Below are 6000 nucleotides of genomic sequence, written 5' to 3' on the forward strand. Positions count from 1 at the left end.
ACTTGGGCACAATTCCCATTTATGGAATTAAAATTTTTTTTTCCTCTCTAGAGCAGTGAGAAGAGTGCCACCATACTTTGTCAATTCCACTTCACATTATTGTGCTCTTCATCCCCTTCATTAAAGCACTGGTATGCAAGTGATCATTCCTAATAATAGGCTCTCCACTATTAGAAGTGGGCCTTTATCATTTTTCACCAAATTATGAAATAGCTTCCCATTATAACTTATGTTCTGTATACTCCAGCCAAGACTTTTCTCTCATCTTAAAATGCTCTGCTTTAAATGGGCCTCTAATGTATAATTTTATTGTTTGAGCATTTCATTTTCTTTTTGATTTATGTTTCTTTATAGCTGGTTAGACAGCTCTTTGTGATCTTTTGATGAAAGATTCTACATAAATAAAATTGACTGAGAAGAGGGGCCTTGGTGGTAGTGTTGTAGAACGCTCTCTGCCCTCTGCAAACTTAGGATCAAGATTCGAGTCTTAAACTAAAGGTTTAAAGAATGCTCTACTTTTCTTCTTTTTATTTTTTATGTTAAAATTCAGATTAATATTGGTAATTTTGTTCTATGCTATATTTAATCTGCTGTATATTATCTGGAGGCATAGTTTGTATTGAAATTCCAAGGCTAGAATATGTAAATAATTATCATTGATTATGCTGAATTTAACATCACTTAGCCTTTAAACTTGCAACTTAAAAAATATATACAATTAGTATTTAGAACCAACAACCAAATAGATGTCAGTCTTTTGCTAACCAATAATTATCAGGAAACCTTGAGGCCTTTATTTTATTTCCAAAATCATTTAAACAATTTTAAAAATATTTTTCTATTTACATACTACATTTATTTAATACTAGGATATCAAGTAGTTTTTTATTGAATTTATTGAGGCGACATGGGTTCACAAATTTAGTGTGTAACTCAACAAAGCATCATCTGCACACTGCATCTTCACTTTACCCCCTCTGACTGGCTCCACCAACCCACTCCCCTCTTTCCCTCTGGCTATCACCACACTGTTGTTGTCTGTGTCTGTGTTTTTGCTTCATCCCTTCACCTTCTTTCATCAAAACCCCCAAACCCATCCCCTCTGACAGCTTTTAGTCTGGTTCATGTGTCCATGCCTCTGTTTCTATTCTGTTTGTTAGTTTATTTTGTTCATTAGATTCCACATATAAGTGAGATCATACAATATTTGCCTTTCTCTGACTGGCTTATTTCACTTAACATAGTAATCTCCAGGTCCATTCATACTGTCACAAAAGGTAAGATTTCCTTTACAACCAAGCAGTATTCTATTGTGTAAATGTACCACAGCTTTTTTATGCACTTATCTCCTGATGGGCAAATAACACTGCAATGAACATAGGGGTGCATATGTTCTTTCAAATTAGTTTTTCCGGGTATTTTTCAGATATAGTCCCAGAAGTGGGATTGTTGGCTCAAAAGGCAGTTCCATTTTTAATTTTTTGAGGAATGTCCATATTGTTTTCCACAGTGGCTAATGGTCAATGAATTACTAATGCCACCTAAGTAAATCCCTTTTCTTACCACATTTTCAGATACTCATGAATGCCTTGATAATGGATTCATTTTTTTACCTTTTATCTATTGGATTCAGTCGATACAATCTGTCTTCCCTGATGTAGAAACCTGAATTCTTTAGTGAACTTAAGAAAAATAGTATATACATGTTAGAGTTTGTTTCAGCCTGAACATTTTATTCCTTTTCTTTAAAATAACAACTTTCAATTTTAAATAATAGTCACTGCTATTATTTACAATTGGTCTTTGGAGAATCATCCTGAAAGTTAAATTATAAGAAAATACAAAAACATCAATCTCATAAGTCTAAGTAATTAGAAACTTCCCAATTTATTTACATTATAATAGTAATAGGAAACACTTATTGGGCATGTACAATCTGTTGGGCACTGTGCTAAGTAATTTACAGTCATTACTTTATTTCCACCTAACCAAACAAATCTATATAATGATCCAGCTCAAAGGAGAGTCAACTGGGTTGGAAGTTAAACTGGGATGTATCATAACTTCTGTTTGGGATATACTGAAGATGCTCAGGAAAGGTTGGAAATATAGCATAGGGTTTCAAGAGAAAGACTGAACCTTGAAGTTGTAAATCCAGGAATTTTCTGCTACTGGAGCCAAAACAATGTAATATTCAAAAGGTAAGAAAGAACCCTAAGACAGTTAGGAACTGGAAAGAAAGGGGAGTTACCCCCTGAAATTAAAAATGAAATTACCTTTTGACCCAGAAATTCCACTTTTGGTAATTTATCCAAAGAAACCCAAAGCACCAATTAAAAAAAATATATGTACCGCTATGTTCATTGCAGTGTTGTTTATAATAGTCAAGATTTGGAAGCAGCCTAAGTGTCCATCAGTAGAAGAGTGAATAAAAAAGTTGTAACACTGAGTTTGCCTGTTTAAAATCCTGAGATTAACAGTTTAATCATGGGCTCGCCAGCTTGGGTATAGGGTTCCTGGCTTGAGCGTGGGATCATTGATACGATCCCAAAGGTCACTGACTTTAGCCCAAAGATCTCTGGCTTGAAAGCCCCAGGTCGCTGGCTTGAGCCCAAGGGTCACTGGCTTGAGCAAGGAGTCACTAGTTTGGCTTGAGCCTGAGGTCCAATCCCCTATCAAATCACATACGAGAACCAGTCAAATGCACAACGAAAGTGAAGAAACTACAAGTTGATGGTTCTCTCTCTCTCTTTCTCTCTCTCTCTCTCTCAAAAAAAAAAAAAAAAGGTGTGGTACACTTACACAATAAAATACTACTCAGCTGTAAAACAGAAGGAAATCTTACCTTTTGCAACAGCATGGACAGACATGAAGAATATTATGTTAAATAAGCCAGTCAGAGAATGACAAATACCATATGATTTTGCATATATATGGATCTAATGAGCAAAATAAACTAACAAACAAAATAGAAACAGACTCATAGATACAGAGAACAGACTGACAGAGTGAAGGGGAGTAGGAGGGCTAGGAGATAAAGGTAAAAAAAAAAAAAAAAAAGGATTAAGCAAAAAGAAAAACCAGACACAGATAACAGTATGGTAATTGGCAAAGGGAAAGAAGGCTAGGCGGAGGTGGGAGGGGGCAAATGGGAGGTAAATGGTGGCAGAGAGATTTGACTTTGGGTGCTGAATGTACAGTATGCAGATATGTATGCAGAGTTGTGCACTGGAGACTTGTATGGTTTTATTAACTAGTGTCTCCCCCACTAAATTCCATAGAAAGAAAGAAATCTTTTTCTTTTGCCTCTTCAAATTTCTTATGGATATACACAGTATTCATAAATAAATGTATTTCCTCTATATCTACTGCCCAATTTTTAATAAGCTGGCCCTGATTTCCTTCATGCCTTTGGTTTATAGGCCAGTGCTTATTTTCATGGCTGATTAATGGTTCTGATTAGTCCTTTAAGCAGGAAATCCAATATCCCTTAGGGGAACCCTAAAGATACAGATGACCATGAATTCAAGGAAGCCTATTCACAACAAAAAATCAATGGAGAAAGGAGGCAATGTTCACGTAGACACAGTTCTACTAGTTTCTAAATGCAAGTGCTCAGACAGAGAGAGGGAAGGGAAGCAGGGGATAACAGAGAATGTATTCAGAATACCAAATTGCAGCCTCTTCGCTCTAAAAACCCAGTTGTAACAATTCCTTTCCCACTGTAGAAATTAAAGCTTCCCTTTTTGTGAACTCTGACTAGTTTATAGCTCCGAAAGAACACGTCACCCCTCTCAGAGACTACCTGTTGGGCTGCATGTGTGTTGGGGCCAAGGGGCTCGATATCACAGGAGCTGCATCTCAACCGCAGCGAAGGTATTATTAGAACAATTTCAAGGCCATGGAGGGTTTTTTTGAAAAACTGTAGAAATGTGGAAACTACTCTGATTTCTGTAGAGTGTAGTTTACCTGAGTGCAGATATCACCTAATATGATCATAAAGTTGTATAAAAGTTTTTAATAGAACAGATAATTTTTTGACCTAACAAATCCAACTCACCCTTAGCCACCATTTATTTATCTTGTTGGTTACTTTAAAAAAAAAACAACAGGTGTTCAAACTAAATAGATTTAATCTATCAAAGTAACTGCTGCTTGTTAACTTTTTTCTATTTTTCAATTACACTTTACCTTTAATATTATTTTGTATTAGTTCAGGGGTACTGCACAGTGGTTAGATAATCATATACTTTACAAAGTGTTCCGGTACTGACCTGACATCATACCTAGTAATTAAAATGTTATCTGTTGGTTAATTCTATACAGATAATGAAACAAAATGCATCTTTTCCACTTCCTTCTGACCCCACTGTGGAGACTGACATGAAGGAGTGGAAAGACATGTAGGTTTTTCAAGCTTAGAACTATAAATATATATAAAGGAGAGGAACTTTGCTCAGTAACTGGATATCTCTCTCCTCTGCCACACCTGACTCAGCCAGGAAAGACCATAGCAGGAGATCTTTTTTCCTTTATCTTCCACAAACTTCATTCAGGCTATTAAATAGCAGCCTAAAGTCAGAGAAATTGTACATGGGTTATGAATCAGAAAATCAGACATCTACATTTAGACACACCAGTCAAAAATTATTATTCTAGGCCCTGGCTGGTTGGCTCAGTGGTAGAGCGTCGGCCTGGCATGTGGGGAACCCGGGTTCGATTCCCGGCCAGGGCACATAGGAGAAGCGCCCATTTGCTTCTCCACCCCTCCCCTCCTTCCTCTCTGTCTCTCTCTTCCCCTCCCACAGCCAAGGCTCCATTGGAGCAAAGATGGCCCGGGCGCTGGGGATGGCTCCTTGGCCTCTGCCCCAGGCGCTAGAGTGGCTCTGGTCGCGGCAGAGCGACGCCCCGGAGGGGCAGAGCATCGCCCCCTGGTGGGCATGCCGGGTGGATCCCGGTCGGGCGCATGTGGGAGTCTGTCTGACTGTCTCTCCCCGTTTCCAGCTTCAGAAAAATACAAAAAAATAAAAAAATTATTATTCTATTTGGTGCCTGGTTCTGTGCTAGACAGTAGATGGAATACAAAACAACTATTTCCACTTACATTTAAATAGTATATTACATATGTATAGTTTGAAAGTAGTGTCATCCATTTTCTGCAGTTGATTGGAAGAGACAGGACATAGAAGGTGAGTGTTATCTAGTTCTACCTACAATAGAGTTATTTAGCTCTATTTGTTTCTTTAATCCACTGGGTCATTTATTCACAAAATCATGTTATAAAGCAATTTTTTTCATTGGAAAACACAACCAAGAATTAAGCAAGATTGGGAGCTCCATACCCAGGTCACCCCAAGGTGTAATAGCCTTTCACCTTTCCCAATTCACACCACACACGCACACACTCTCAAGACCAGCCTACAGAAATAGAATCACCAGAAAATAAAACAGTCCATGTGCTACGTAAGTAATGTATGTGAAGTACCAGGCAGACTACCTGGGGAAAGAGTGGGAATGTAGCGGAGGCATGTGTTTGTAGGGGACATCTATTGTTTCTGCCGGCCAGCATCCTTCCTCCAAATTGACCTTTGGAAACAATCCTAAATCTACTCTCAGCCTAGGTTTTGGGCAGGATTAACTCATTGCCAGTTCCAAAGATATATTCTAATTGGTCTAAACCAACTGGCACGTCTCATTTCTCTCGATGTGATTGGAAACAACAAGCATTTGACCCAATCAGAACCAATGAGACCTTTGCTGAGACTTTGGGAACAGATGCAAAGATTCTTCCAAGATGAACTTGAACCTTGAAGCATGGAGAATAGAACTGCTACTGCCATCTTTACTCCACATAAAGTCTGAGAAGGAAAGCAAAACCAGTAGATAGAAACCTGTTTCCAATCACCTTCTTTGAGACATGATTAAAAAGCGGAATTCCTGGACCATATTGTTACATGAGCCAATTAAGACAGCTCTTTGGTTTAGTCCAGTTTAGACTCA

This window comes from Saccopteryx bilineata, chromosome 1 (assembly GCF_036850765.1).
Source record: "Saccopteryx bilineata isolate mSacBil1 chromosome 1, mSacBil1_pri_phased_curated, whole genome shotgun sequence".
Taxonomy (NCBI): domain Eukaryota; kingdom Metazoa; phylum Chordata; class Mammalia; order Chiroptera; family Emballonuridae; genus Saccopteryx; species Saccopteryx bilineata.